The 15,760-nt window shown below is 39.3% G+C and overlaps 1 long non-coding RNA gene across 1 annotated transcript in view; it reads left to right on the plus strand.

Annotated features, from left to right (window-relative positions):
• LOC136007112 (uncharacterized) overlaps window positions 1-15,760 on the plus strand; it is a 162,009-nt gene that overhangs the window by 86,754 nt on the left and 59,495 nt on the right. The window contains exon 2 of the long non-coding RNA XR_010609478.1: window positions 10,709-11,107. This is a non-coding gene — a long non-coding RNA (uncharacterized LOC136007112). The remainder of the gene's footprint in view (window positions 1-10,708; window positions 11,108-15,760) is intronic.

Raw genomic sequence — 15,760 nt, forward strand, 5'->3', positions numbered from 1 at the left:
GAAGATATCACAAATGATGTTATAAAACCATGTTCCAAGTAGAGCCTTTGAAATTTCTGTGATCTATGTAACAAAAAATCTCACAACCTCTAAATATAAACACAGGATACGGGTGAGGAGAGAATGTGTAGCTAGGTCAAGAATCCATATTACTGAGATATAAGGAGTGGTATCTATACAGGTAGGAGTCATAGGATTGTTACAATTACTGATATTTTTCAAGGTGGGTAACGTGTATAATGCAAAAAGGAAAAGATCTTCATGGTGTTATGTTACAGAAATAGGACAAGCTAAGGCTACTAAGAAAGATTTTGTCAAAAAAAAACCTCACCCAAAATAACCTGCATATTAAGAGGCAAACAAACTCTCAAAACTGTTTCATACATTCAGCAGAAAATAGTGAAATGCCTATTTTTTGTCTTCACAAGGTTTATCATTGATTTATGTAGGTATACAAGATATTTTATTTAATGTAAATAAACAGGATAGGGTTTGGAGTACTCAAGAGGTGAGGTGTATCTGTACCTTTCCTGTTGAAAAGGAATCAGGTAAGTTTTTGTAAGACACTTGAAAATCTGTTTGCCAAGTCAAAATTCACCTTCTAAGGAAGAGGAGGAATAGCTCTCAGTGAAGAAATTGTTGGAGGCAACGTTTGTGAAAGAAGCAGATCCATAGCTCCCCTAGAGTAGCTCACTTATAGGAGCAAGCAAAATTTCAGCTGTGACAAAACAAACCAGAAAAGATCAGATGTTCCCATAGTAAGATGCCACTCTTCACTTTGAATGAGGAGGTGCTAAAGGCTGGTAGATTACTTGTATAGAATTGCCTCAGCAGGGCTCGATCAGAGGCATTAATGTTTTCAGTCTTTTTTTTATTACTTCCTAACATTTGCTTGAATGTATCAACCTTGTGCTTTTTCCCTTAAGAAGTGTGGTCTGAAGGAAGAGATTCCTTTCACCTGATTTGACACATCAGTCATCAAGGTCTGAGCCTTATATAGTCAAAATGTTGTCTTTTTGCAGGCAGTGGAAAGAGGTAGGCATTTTTAGGTCATGATTCATCTAAGCTACTTTGGATAAGGAGAATTCCATTCTAAAAATGCCTGTTTATTTCCTCAAATTACAGAAAGACCACCGAGCCATTAGTTCAGACTTAAGCATCTGTGTTTGCTCAGATGAATCCCACCCAAGATGGTCTCACAGAGACTGGGTACTTTGTTCTTCCTAGAGATGCAAATCTGTTTACAAGTGCAGTGTGACATTGCACTTTGAGCACCTTACTGTTTTGAGACATAATTTATGATGTTCAAAAGTGGACGTGTGCTCTATTCTAAGTAGACACAAAGCCGTGTACTTCCCATAATGATTATTTCTTAAGTGCTACCTCAAACCCTTTTTTGTTACACGGTTTCAGTAAAGCTTAGGGCTGTCTAGGTATTCCTTTGTTTCTAGCCCCATGTTATTTTTAGTTAAAGCTTTTTTAATGTAACCTTTGAATGTATTTTCAGTTTTGAGGTTCTCGGGAACAATTGAGAAGGTGCTTTGACATCTTGATATGATATGCAGTTGTCTATTTTGTATTCTCAAGATATGTTTGAGTTTTACTTAAGTGGATCAAGAACTAGGTAAACCAAGCTTGAGCCTAAATAAGAGTTTGCTTAGATATTCATATTGACAGAAGAAACTTTTGATTGTGCTCAAAACTGTGAGGGTACAATCAGTATGTAAAAATACATGGAGTAAGCAATTGCCTGCAATGGAAAAGACTGGTATACACTGCTTGAAGAAAGCAAATTCAGCTTAAAATTTGATATGCCTAGCCTTTAAGAAACGTCCTAGAGCATCCAGATCTACTGGGTTGTTTAAAAGTCTCCTGTAAGAGACACTGAGCTGTGTCCCTTGGGAGTTTAAGGTAATGCCAGAATAAAGCATTAGAAAATGAACTGTAGCAATTTATTCTTCACTGGCAGATCAGGAAGCTAACTTACCTAGAAGGTCTTTCCCAGCTCAAATTCAAACAAGTCTGTGATTCTGTGATTGTGAAGACTAATAAGCTTCCACCATTAAAGGTCATCTTTTTACTTCATGGTTAAGATGACACCAGCTACTGCTGCTTTTTGTCTTCAAATATTTGAATACAATTTTTTATCACTTGATTCTGTTTCTGGAAAAAAATATTTGTAATCGTTTTGCATCCCTTCCTCCCTTTTCTTTTTATCTTCCCTTCCTTCTCAAACAGCTGTCCTGTTTGGTCAGCTGTATCTCTGCTCTACAGTCTTAAGGAGCTGTTTGTTGTTTTCAGCCACATATTTATCTGAATCAATCAAATTTATTCCAAGAGACCAGTCTGGATATGGATTGAATACTGAGGCACCAGGTGCAGTGGGGCCTTGCTTGCAATGTTTAATCAGAACCCATATGTAATTTCTTGGGATAGGCATGGGGTGCACTTGAGAAGGCTGCTACTAAACAACTACTGAAAGAATTAACTGGCAACTTCTGAAGTGCCCGTGAAATTGTCCGAGATATGTTCTGCAAAGATAGGTATGTTTTTTTTCCTCTATCACTTTTAACAGGCATAGAGTTAAGTTGGTTCTGAAATGCAGCTGGCTCTTTGATCCAATGTAGTTATTTAGTAATTTACAGTAGACCAAGAGAGGCTGTGTGATGTAATGGTATTTTTAAGATCTAAGGATTTAGGTTTATCAAAGTGGGGAGTATAAGTCCTCATTTCCAGTAAGGTAGGGAAAGTGGATTTAATGGTTTTGTGTAAGAGTGACTCAATATGCTATTTATGTTTGAATATATACATTGCTGAAAACAGCAATATAAGTTGAACTTTACTGTATGCTCCTGTTTCTTATACTCATAACCTATGAACCAGAGAGAACACATCTCCCATTGGGCAGCACTGCCATTCATGGAGTGGTAGCAAAGGTTTAACATAAGTGAGGTATTGAGAAATACCAGATGTATTAGTTTCCATAGAGCTACCATATATCTAAGTTATTTCCAGAACCACACCGCCTTTTTCTTCCAGGAAATTTTGTAAAGTGGACAAAAAGAAGTATTTGGTAGTTTGTCTGGGATTGCAGGTGTCTTGGCAATCTGTATAGAGCAATAGCTGTAGGTGACTAGAAATCCCAGAAGAACAGCCACTGCTCAGGCACAGATCAGTTGACTCTTTTTTTCCAGCATGCCAGTCAAAAATTAAAAGCAACAGAAAAGAAGGCTTAATAGCTCCCTAGGAAGCAAAATATCAAAGGTATGCAATCTCTCTACTATTTTCAATTAGTCTTTCTCTTTCTCATGAGCCTCATAAATTTCTCTGTCCCATTAACTGAAAAGTTTCCTTATGCAAGAAAACTGTTAAAGGTCCATACAGATGTCCTTGCGTTTTTTGATTAAATTGTATTTTCTTGCCCACTCTTTCCATACTATACGTAGAATATGAGAATATGTGTTCTGTCTTCCCCTTCACTTGCAGCTCAGTGCTGTCTTTTTTCTTATATCTCATTTGAATTGTTGGCAGGTTCTGCAGAGTATGTGTCTGTCCTTTTTCACAAGGTAGCTCTTCTGATGCACATGCAGTCTAATAAATAAGTACACTTTAATTATAAACTTTACAAATATGGCAAACTATTTAACATGTACATAAAAAAGGAATATTCTTCCTATTGTTTCCCAAATATAAATCTGAAAAATACACTATACTGTTTTCATGAGGAGACATTGTATCTACTTCATAGAATCATAGAATAGTTAGGGTTGGAAAGGACCTCAAGATCATCTAGTTCCAACCCCCCTGCCATAGGCAGGGACACCTCACACTAAACCATCCCACACAAGGCTTCATCCAGCCTGGCCTTGAACACTGCCAGGGATGGAGCGCTCACAACCTCCCTGGGCAACCGATTCCAGTGCCTCACTGCCCTAACAGGAAAGAATTTCCTCCTTATATCCAATCTAAACTTCCCCTGTTTAAGTTTTAACCCGTTACCCCTCGTCCTGTCACTACAGTCCCTGATGAAGAGTCCCTCCCCAGCATCCTTATAGGCCCTGTTCAGATGCTGGAATGCTGCTATGAAGTCTCCACGCAGCCTTCTTTTCTCCAGGCTGAACAGCCCCAACTTTCTCAGCCTGTCTTCATACGGGAGGTGCTCCAGTCCCCTGATCATCCTCGTGGCCCTCCTCTGGACTTGTTCCAGCAGTTCCATGTCCTTTTTATGTTGAGGACACCAGAACTGCACACAATACTCCAGGTGAGGTCTCACAAGAGCAGAGTAGAGGGGCAGGATCACCTCTTTCGACCTGCTGGTCACACTCCTTTTGATGCAGCCCAGGATACGGTTGGCTTTCTGGGCTGCGAGCGCACACTGAAGCCGGCTCATGTTCATTTTCTCATCGAGCAGCACCCCCAAGTCCTTCTCTGCAGGGCCGCTCTGAATCTCTTCTCTGCCCAGTCTGTAGCTGTGCCTGGGATTGCCCCGACCCAGGTGTAGGACCTTGCACTTGGCATGGTTGAACTTCATAAGGTTGGCATCAGCCCACCTCACAAGCGTGTCAAGGTCCCTCTGGATGGCATCCCTTCCCTGCAGCGTATCAACCGAACCACACAGCTTGGTGTCATTGGCAAACTTGCTGAGGGCGCACTCAATCCCACTGTCCATGTCATCAACAAAGATGTTGAACAAGACCGGTCCCAACACCGATCCCTGAGGGACACCACTCGTTACCGGTCTCCAGCCGGATATAGAGCCATTGACCACAACTCTTTGCGTGCAGCCATCCAGCCACTTCTTTATCCACCGAGTGGTCCATCCATCAAATTGATGTCTCTCCAATTTAGAGACAAGGATGTTGTGTGGAACAGTGTCAAACGCTTTGCACAAGTCCAGGTAGATGACATCAACTGCTCTACCCCTGCCCATCAGTTCCGTAGCCCCACCATAGAAGGCCACCAAATTGGTCAGGCAGGATTTCCCCTTAGTGAAGCCATGCTGGCTGTCACCAAGCACCTTGTTGTTTTTCATGTGCCTTAGCATGCCATCCAGGAGAATGTGCTCCAAGATTTTACCAGGCACAGAGGTGAGACTGACTGGTCTGTAATTCCCCGGGTCTTCCATTTCCCCCTTCTTGAACATGGGGGTTATATTTCCCGTAGAGAGGAACACTCAAAACAACTTTGGATAGAAATGGAGAAATATCCCACTGAAACTAGAGATGGAGCCGAAGTAACTATTCAAGGTGGAATTTGTCCAGCGCAGCACCTCTGCAGAAGTGCTGTAAGGTACCTTGAAATGTAGACATTTTATATAGCACTAAGAAGTTCACATATACAGCAGTTGTGCAGTGTTGTGCAAGATAACCAAATTTCATTTAGGTTTGATGCTCAGTTTTTATATTCTGGCACAGAGTACTGTGCTTGCAAGAGAATTGTCATCCTTCACATCAAATCCTTCAGAGAAACTGTAGTAAAAGGCTGGACTGGAGTATCTGTAAAAAAAAAAATATACTTTGTATTCCCTTTCTTATGCTGTCTTTATCTCTCATGCTTAATGGCCAAAGAATTAGATGATGGAAGAGAGAAGGCATTCCTGTCTGGTACTGGTTCCAAGTTTGAAATGAAACTGACACTAACAGCTCTAAATTCTGTGCACAGCCCGCACAGCATTCAGCCTTTTGATATAGGTTGCTATGAAAGATGAAAAGGATTTGAGAGAGCCAAAAGGATTCGAGTTGCTGTACCAGTTAAAGCAATGGTTTCTGAGAATATTAGGATCCAGAACAGTCTCCTTATACACACACACATATATATATTTATTATTTTTAACTTTACTTGCTAAGTCATTGTGTGAGCCACTGTTAACCTGTGCATTCAGTCTGATGATGTAGAGTCAGCATTGTGCTCTGTAGAACAGCATTGCTGGAGTGTAAACATTGGATTCCACCCTCCCTCCCTCCCTCCTTTCCCCCCTCCCTCCCTCCCTCCTTTCCCCCCTCCCTTCCCCCCTTTTTTTCTTCTTTCTTTCATGTGTACACATCTGAAAACAAATATTTTAATTTGCATTGGCTAGAGCCAGGAGCAATGCAAACAATTGTAATTCTGTCCTCATTGATAATGTGATGACTCCAACACAGCATTCTGTGCTGAAGAGGTTTTTTGCTCTTTGAAGAGATGCAGAGGATAGGATGACACCACTTACAGAAATAATAAAAAATGTTTCAGGCACACATGCACTTAACAAATGAAGTATCATCTTTGGACTTGTTCATATTTGGTTGTTTTTAATCTGTGTAAACAACTGAATTGATTAGAGAGAGCTGTATATACTGCAGCTTTTTGCATTGCTGTGCATCAGGAGTATATTTGGCTGTTTGGATGAGAATTAATTTTGCATCAGAAGACATAATTCTGTAGGCAAGCCTCACTGCTTAGAGATATTTTGTTGGCTTATCAGCTGCCTTCCCAGACTGCTTTTATCTGTTGCAGGCAAGCCTTTCTATGGCACTGCTATCATACATGTTTGCAGAGAACAGATACCGGCTTCTTACTCTGAATGCTGGCTAAAAGCACTGCTCTTTGGCATTGCTCTCAAATCCTCTAAGAGCCAACATCATCTTCTTTTCCTGATAACTCTTTGTGTGCCTGATCATTATGTTTGCAGTTAGACCCATACAGAAACCCTAAATGCTTTCTCCCTGTAGGAAAAGACTACAAAGAAAGCTAAGAAGCTTTCATCATTAGAGGTAAGCTGGTTTTGAGGCCATTGTAAGTCTATTGGTATGGGTAAGTTATTATAGCCATACTGGGAAGAGGCCTCAGAGAGCTTGAGGATGCTGGTTGCTTCCTCAAAATCGTGTCAGTGTAAACTTTTTGGGAACTACTTGTGTTGATAATAAGGGTAGTACAGAACCAGGTAGCTCTGGTTATCAGAACAGGATCTGGTGTTGTTCCTCACTAGTCTATGAGTAACTATAGCTCATAGTGAAGTAAAACAAAAAATTGTCAGGCACATTTCACATGAGTGAAGTCCACCTGTGTTTAGGCAAGTAACAGAGGTACCTAAACCAGAAGCTTAATGATTACCTTGAATGCCTTCCATAGTGTGTCTCTAGAGGAGGAAGTCACTAACCCCCAGTGAGAAATATTTATGCGAAGTATTTTCCTCATTGTGGTTTTTAACAGGAAAGTCTAAGGATGCTCTTAGCTTGGATAGCTTGCTCACTTCCTTTAAGCCTGTGGCTGCAGTTCTAAATGCTTAATCTGACAGACTATTTTGAGTATCTGTAAATTATTAGATTATTATTGAATGGTGACTATGAGGAGTCTATTAAGGGAATATAATTATAAAAGGGCTGTAATTCATTTTGCCTTTTACATTTTCAGATGACCTAGTAAAATCTATGCTACTTAGTGTGCGGTGATTAGGATTTCTAGGACTCTTTGGATATTTTATTCTCGGATCGTGTGTATGTTAAGTCCCACTAAAATGTTGAATAATAAACTGGGTGCCACTGTAAAAAAGAAAACCAAAAAAACCAGCAACAAAGCAAACAAACCAAGAACCAAACCAAAAAAAAAAAAAACCCAAAGAATTGCCAGCCAAGAGCATTTAATTACAGCTGTTTGTTTGAAAAGGCTGAAGACCATGGAACAATGTGCTGAATGGAGCGAGCAAGAATTGCCACCCTGTGCTTTGCATGTTAAAAGTAATGAGGGCAGTCCAAACAAAATTATTGCATTCTGTCCAACTTTGCTTGAAAACACCATACAGTTTCACAGAATAGCTTAATTGCTTAGTATAGTATAATTGCCAGGCATGGGGAGTAATATAATCTACATGTCTGACCATGGACTGAACCAGAGAAGCTGCTGCTTTTTAACAGCTTGGTTTGGACTTACCTGAGCTTCAGTATTGTTGTAAGTGTCAATCCAGATGTTGATCGCTGCAGAAGTACCTCATGTTTCATTTTCCTGCATCATGGTGTTATGGACTTGTGGATTTTGCAGATCCCCAAAACCATCAAATGGGGGGAATCATAGAATAGTTAGGGTTGGAAAGGACCTTAAGATCAAGTTTGAACCCCCCTACCATGGGCAGGGACACCTCCCACTAAACAGAACTAAACTAAATCAGAGGTTGTGCCTGTCAAGCCATGGGTAGGTGTGGGAACAGTCTGTGCCTGACAGTGATGTCTGGCTCTGCCCTGCTGCACCTTGGTCCCTGTGGAAACAGGGTGAGAAGAGCTGGATGTCCTTGGGAAGTTTAATCTAATAAAAATTCAAAGTTTATGGGAGTTTTAAATAGTGCAGTTTTAATGACTGCTTTCTGTTTTCAGGGCAGTTAACATCCATCACAATTTTGTTACTTATTTCACTGACTTCCCCAGGATGCTCTAAATAAGGAATAGAAAGATGCTGTCCAAGCATTTGAGTCTACTGTGGTGACTGCATTTGTAATATTATGTGTATCTGTATTTTCAGGAGGAGGTGATTCTCAGTAGTTTAGAATAGCAAGCAAAATTGGTTATACGCTTAGGTGACGCGTATCAGGCTAAAGCTGTGTTTGGGTGATGCGTATCAGGCTAAAGCTTCTCTCTGGGTATGTGTTCTCTCATGTTCTAGCTTTGTGTACAGTTGTTTATATTCCTATGATTTCACAAGGCAGATGCATCTTCTGTTTGCTTGTAGTTATTTTTTGCAACTGAATTGTTGTTATTGCACAATTAGTCCTTTGCTGATATCATGTTCAAATGTATGTGAAGATAAATGTGGGTAAGAACAGGTGCTTCACGTTGTAGTATTGAAAATAACTACAATTGTATTCCTTGTTGGAACACTCTTAGGTATGAAGGAGAAATTATATGACATAGGGTAACATGCTGTCAGTGTTTCTTGTATCAAGATCAGTCCCTTGATATTGTCTGCGTGTTGAGTTTATCCCACCCTTGTGGAATCATCCAACATGTGGTAACAACTTAAGTCTTTCTCCTATTTGTAACTGGATCACAAAAGGAAAGCTTGCTATTTTAGTAGTGAGGTTAGGCATCCTTGTTTTTTTTTGTTGTTTTTTTTTTGGGGGGGGGGGAGGGTTTGTTTTGGTATTTTTTTTTGGGGGGGGAAGGGGTTGCTTTGTTTTGTTTTTACAGTTTTGTCTGGTTTTTGTTCTGTTTTTGTTGTTGTTTTAATTCAATACTATCAAAAAAAGAATAGCTTTCAATGGACCACAGCATGTTTTGCCTTTAAGTCCTGGGTGAAAAATGCAAACGTGAGAATACGCAGAGAAATCCAAGCTACCATCAACAACCAAGCCAAAAACTAAGCAGTAGGAGTTGTTTGGCAAGGCATGAGCCTAGTGACATCTTCTGTTAATAAACATAAGTGGCTTCCATTGCAAATGCAGGTTAGTTCATATCCTCATAGAAACTGTCACACTTGATTGTCAGTTCACAGACTTCGTCTCTGAAACTCGGGTTTATGCACCTGGGAAAAAAAAAATAAATCCATCCCCCCCAAAAAAACCCACAACCAAAAAACCCCAATAAAACAAAGGGAAAACAAACCAACCTACAGTAGATGCCTAAATATGGATTTCTTTGTTTGGAAGCAAACCTCAGCCGTCACGTTTATGGTTTTTCGCCTAAGTATGAATCAGTTACAATAGGGTAACACTTGCACCTTAGGTCTGATTAAAAGACAACTGAAGCTGATAGTAATATCAGTAATGACTCCACTGAAGTTTGAGTTTTATTTTTTTAAGAGAAAATAACCTTTTCAATGTAATTTTATTAGAGACAGACTGCATGACCTAGCATGCAACATTCAATATGCTATCTAGACATATTTTTTATTGCATATGCATTAGAGAAGGTATGTTATGAATGTTATGTGTTTAAAATGAATTTAAATGATATTCAAATTAGGTTTATATGGGCTTCATCTACTCAGTTAATTCAGTTTAAACACAATTGCCTTTCAATTGCACTGAAGGCATGAATATTTTATGATTTTATTGTCAAAAATGCAGAAGAGGCACTGGCTCTTTCTCTTGCTGTTAGCAGGATTTCTTGTTTAGAGTTTTGTTTTGTTCTCCCCTGCCTTTTGCATCCTTCATGAGAAGTTTTGGGGGGAGATAATTTTTAGCTTCCTTTTTTTTTTTTTTTTTTTAAAGTTGTCATAGCATCTAGGACTCAGTATTCAGACTACATGTTTTCCCTCTCTGCCCCTATCAGTATTACTTTTTGAAGGCACTTGAGTAGGAAGTACTTGGTGATTATGGAAAATTTTAATCTATGCAGTCTTTAGTTAAATAGCCTTTTCTCTTCTATTTCCTTTAACTTTTCCTTGATGCGTGTAGCTGAAATTCACTAGCTGTTCTCAGTGAACATTCTGTGTGCCCACTGTGATGCAGAGTGGGGTAAGAGGTTCCTCCTACCAAATATTAAATCAAAACCCAGTATTAGTTGCTTTAAAAAAAAAACTGAACAAAATAATAATAAAAACCCCCACCCAACCAAACCCAACCAACCAAAAAAACCACCCCAAATCCCAAATCCAAACCCACCAACAAAACAAAACCACCAAGATGCCAGAACCATCCCTACCACATATACACCTGAGGAAGACATACAATCAGTTACAAAGAGAGACAACAAATGGCAAACCAATCCTAATGATTTTTTTATTTGTTTTTTTTTCTCAACAGGTTCACAGTCAGGATGTAACCTTCTGTAAAATGGAAACCTGTGAAGAAAGATAACAGTTGGAGTTAAAAGTAGCGGCTGAATATTTGTCTTCTTTAAGCATCAGCTTATTGAAACGCTATGTTGATTTGGAAAGTCCCAAGAGTGAACTGCAAAGTTTTCCTCACCTCGACTGATGGGTTTCTTAGTCGTTTTTCCAAGTCACTGATGTTCAGAGATGGTGTGTGATGGAAAAAACACCATGTCTCTGTGTTTGTAGCCCCTGATTTTTGGATTAGTTTGCTGTATTGCTGAACCGATTTCATTTTGAAGGGCAAGGAGTGAATGTGATGGATTTATCTTCAGAGATGAACAAACATGGAAGGAATCCAGTAAGTCATAAGCTAGAAGATCAAAAGAAGGTAAGATTATCTTGAATTATATTTAATTACATTTAAACCACTTGCAAACTCTGTGATGATTTTTAGTAAACTGGAAATTAACATGCTTTTGAGGACAGTTCGCAGTGCTTACACACTAATGCAGTACAGTGAACTGCTGTTATGGGACCCTGTTTCTTCATTGTCTAGGAATTTCCTTTCAAATACTGCTTGATTGCCTAGTAATTTCATATCAAAAGCTCCATGAATTTGTCTAGCAATTTGTTTGGCAAAAGCTTTACTCATTATCAGTGCTGAGTTCATGGCATAGACCTGCTGATCCAAAAGTAAGTATCTGATGTCAGCCTGAGACTGTTCAAGATCTTCATCTTTTACAGTGGATGTGTGGATAGACCCTTCCTATTGTATTCTATGAGTAGTTTTGTATAATTTGGTTTTCCAATAATTTGTGCTTTCAGTTTTACTCTTCAGTACCCAAGGTATTTTAACCATGTAAATTCATGCTTCCACAATACAGAAAATACTTTCAGATTTCCCTTCTGCAAGAGGGGAAGGGAAATCTGCCCACTTCTCCAACTGTCTCGAAAGGTTCATCTTCCCAGTTCATCTCCTTTACTTAATCATACTATGATCAGGAAATTTTTCTAATGTTTATTTAATAAACCTCAATTTCGTGTTTTTTAATATCTTTGGGTCCTCCTTCTATTTTTCAATGCTTTATTGGTATTTTGGAATTATGTTCATAGATTTTCCCCGGGGAGGGTGGTGGGGGTGGTGGGGTTGGGGGAAAGGTGTTTTTTTTGTGTGTGTGTGTGTTTGCTTGTTTAATCTCAGTTTATTAAAATTTCAAAACTCTGTAATACTTCTTGTGCCTGGGATCTAATGTAAGGTTGCATTGGATGGCAACCAGCAGAGAGTGAATTCTGGTGATAGTGTTCTGTGGCTGTGGTGTGCTTCATACTAGGCCTTAAAATGAGATTTACTGATCTCTTTGAATAACTGCATAGATTCAGGGGGCTGTTAATGTTCAAATCATGTATAAGAGTGCAGGTTATGTACTTTATTGTTAAAGAGGCTTATGATAAATGCTGCTGGGTTGGGTCTTCTTTTTGAATTCTGGAATGAAATCTACTTGCTAATGTTTTAAATAATTTTGATCTTCTTTGGGAAAAATAAAAATTAGAAGAATTTATGGGCAACATAAATTAACCAATTTTTAGACCTATAAAATCAGATACTTTGTTTCAGTGCCCCTGAGATTTGTATGTGTTAATCTAAGTCATTTGATCACACATAATAGGTATTTAAAGTGCAGAGAATTGCAGGAAATATACCCTGATAGAGCATGTGATGACATTATTGTGGAAATACAATATGTCTTTGAACATTTTTTTTATAATGGAAAAAACAGAGAGGAGTGTGATAGGAGATAACCGGTTTAGAGCATGGGGCTTTCTCCAGCTCATAATTCCAACCCTTGTGTGACACAAAAGAAAAGCTGAGAAATGTTAGCATTAGTCTTGCCATCCAGTGAACTCTTCTCTGAACCATTATTGTCTGATGTGGAATCGAGTATGCTTGACTCCCCTCTTCCCCCACCCCCCTCCTTACTCAAAGGGATTTTTTTCCCTTCATGTCTAATACCTGCAGATTCACTTCTAGAGACTGACTCTTCAGATTGCTTAGGAGGAGAATGTTTGTTTCAAAGAGCATCTGTTGTACCTCAAGGTCAAATGTTTTCTTTAAGCCAATCTGTGGGTATTTTATCCAGCTGTAGAACTACGCAACAACCACCAAAGGCTCCGCAGCTGCTAAAAGTCTCTGCTCCTGTGGTGTGGCTGATGCTAAAGTAAACGTGATGATAAACAGAAATCTAGTTAGTCTTCCTTCCATTCAGGAATCCTTACTAGTTATTTAGTATCATTCATATGCTAGCATTGACTTCATTATAGAAGACTAATATTTTAATAAAAAAAGGATTTTAAAGTGATGGGAAAACACAAGAACCAATAGTAATTTGGCTATCTCTTTATGCTGTGTTGGTAGTAAAGCAAATTTTGAAATATGCTAAATGGAAATGAATGAAATAAAAATGGACCAATTAGGAAATATTGGCTGACTTAGTGGCTGACATGGATGCCTTGGTTGTGCTCTGCCTGGATCAGACCAGGCACAAGTCAAGCTGAATCTCTTGGATAGCTCATATTCTATAACAAAGAAAAATCTTGTGTTCTGGAAGGACTCAGCTGTATTGCTGCAGAATGTATTGTCACTGGACTGTTTTCTGCATTGGGACTTTAGGGAAAATAGTGGAGAAAAAAGGTAATTAAGGCTGTAACACTTCTCAGTTTTAAAAATTAACACTGATCTGGCATTTAAGTTTTCTACTAATTTCACAGTTTATATATATGCAGTATAGTTACTTTCTTATGAGCTAGATTTGGGCCTAAGCAACTATGTTGATATAATTTTTGTGGGTTTAGCATACGAGCTGTAATGTCCATAGGACACTTGGATACGCTTCTTACCTCAAAGCCTATAAAAAGCTGTCATCTGCATTTTAAATAGGTGCATATTCCTTTTATGGCTCCAGAGCTATCAAGTTCTTTAACCTTTCTGTAGCTTCAAGATGAAGTGACAGTTTTACTGAGTTCTGGCAGTAGCCTGTTTGTGGGACTGGCAGGTGTCTGCACTGATACCCGGGTGTTTGATCCTCGTGAGCACAAAATGAAAGGTCAAGCACAAAGTGGGAGCTTTTGGTAGCTGTGTGGAAGCAGTAGTTCAAGTTCTGTGGCTGAAGTGTTGGTGAAAGCGGGGGAAACAGGCTACAGAAGGTAGCGCAAAGTAGAAAAAGTAGGGTCATTGTAATGAATTAATTTGACCTCCTACAGAAAACAGGTATAGGCCTTGCCTCTACAAACTCTTCTAGGTGGGTGAGTGCAAAACCTCATGAAATTGGTTATGAGCTGGAATATCCCAGTTTTGGGATGTCCATCAGCTTCATTTGCTTGAGGACCATGTCTTTATCTATCTCACATACAAAACATGCCATTCCTTCCTCCAAGCTGGATGTGACAGGCATACAGCTCCATCATGCAGAGATTTCAGGTTAAATACTGTGCTCTGTATCTATTTTCCATTCCCACAATGTACTATAATTTGTTATTTAAAAAGTATGATAACATTCCAGGCTTTAGTACATAAATGCCAGTAAGTAGCAAATGCATGGATCGCCGTTTACAGTATGGTGTGTGGGCTCACAATTTTAGCACATTGGAAATGGTAGGGAGCGCTAGGAGCTAGCAGTTTGAATAACAGGTTTCTGTAGGCAACTTGTTGTATATAACCATTTTTAAAACACAGAAAAGACTGCTTTATCTATCTGTATTTCATCTCAGCAGGGTTCTTCTGTTTTCGAAATCAACAGATAAATTTGTCATCTGCTGCCATATGCATGGTTGTTAAATCTGTAAAATACATATCCAAAAATTCCTGACTGCTCCAGTCATTTAATTTTAGTGTTCCACAGCACACTCCCCCCCACCCCCCCAGCTCCCTGCCCACCCCCAGGAAAGTCTCATTCTGGTCATTTCTTTGAGACACAATCCAGGTTACTTGGTATCTTCGAAAAACGCTTGCTGCAGGGAGGCAAAGCCAAGCCCTTGAATGATGCTTGCAGCTTTGGCCTTGTTAAAGTCTGGAGACAGGGGGTGGAAACCTGAGGGTGAGCTTCACTGTGGGCATGCTGATGAGTGTGAGGCAACATGCAGACAAATAGCACAGTTTGCAATACCCTCCGGTATTGTTTATGTACCTGACCCTGTGTAAAACCTATAAAATGTTCAGAACTACAGTAACGTACAAAATGCCTCCCATTAACAATAGTACTCTGTCCCTTAAAGGTCTGTTGTATCTGCTTTGTCTGCTAATTTACCAATTTCTGTTTCACAGTGTAGGGTGTTTCAGACAAGCCTACTGAGTCCTTATCCTGCCTTAAACTGACGTATGTGTGCCTAGATTTGAAATCCATCATGCAGAATACAGTAGTAATGATATTCTTGCAGAATCGTTAGTTTCCAAAAGAGGAAACATTGCACCTCTGCTGACACCACTGATACATTGCTTGGAGCTCTGCTTGAATGTTCTTGACACATCTGCTTGGATGATCTTGACCCAGAATGCTTGCTGTGGTCAGAGGGATGGTTTTTCATTACATTTTCTTTTAAAGTCTCTCAGCCAAAGACCTTGGCCCTTCTGTTTAGAGGGCTGATCCAAACTAAATGAAAGTGAAGGAAAGTTTTCGATACTGTACCCCCCCCACCCCCTCCCCCAAATAATGTGCTTTAAAGTGAAATATGATAAAGTGCAAGGATCTTGGTTGCTTTCAGAACAAATTTCATTATTTACTTCAGCCTTTCTTTTCTGTAGGCAGAGGAGCCACTGAACTCAGAGGGATTTTTTTAATAGACACCAAGACTCTATTACTGGACAATAATGAAATTTAATTAATAGGCAGGAATACCAAACAAGCCTTGTTTTCTTGTCATCTTGTTGGATGTTTTGCTCATCTCCTCAGTAGCCATATGGAGATTTAGTTAATATCCAATAATCTTTTTGCTTGATAGCATAAAATAGTATTTTATTGTCAAAAGCATCAGGCAGTATTGACATGCA

This window comes from Lathamus discolor, chromosome 1, assembly GCF_037157495.1.
Source record: "Lathamus discolor isolate bLatDis1 chromosome 1, bLatDis1.hap1, whole genome shotgun sequence".
NCBI classification, from domain to species: Eukaryota; Metazoa; Chordata; class Aves; order Psittaciformes; family Psittacidae; genus Lathamus; species Lathamus discolor.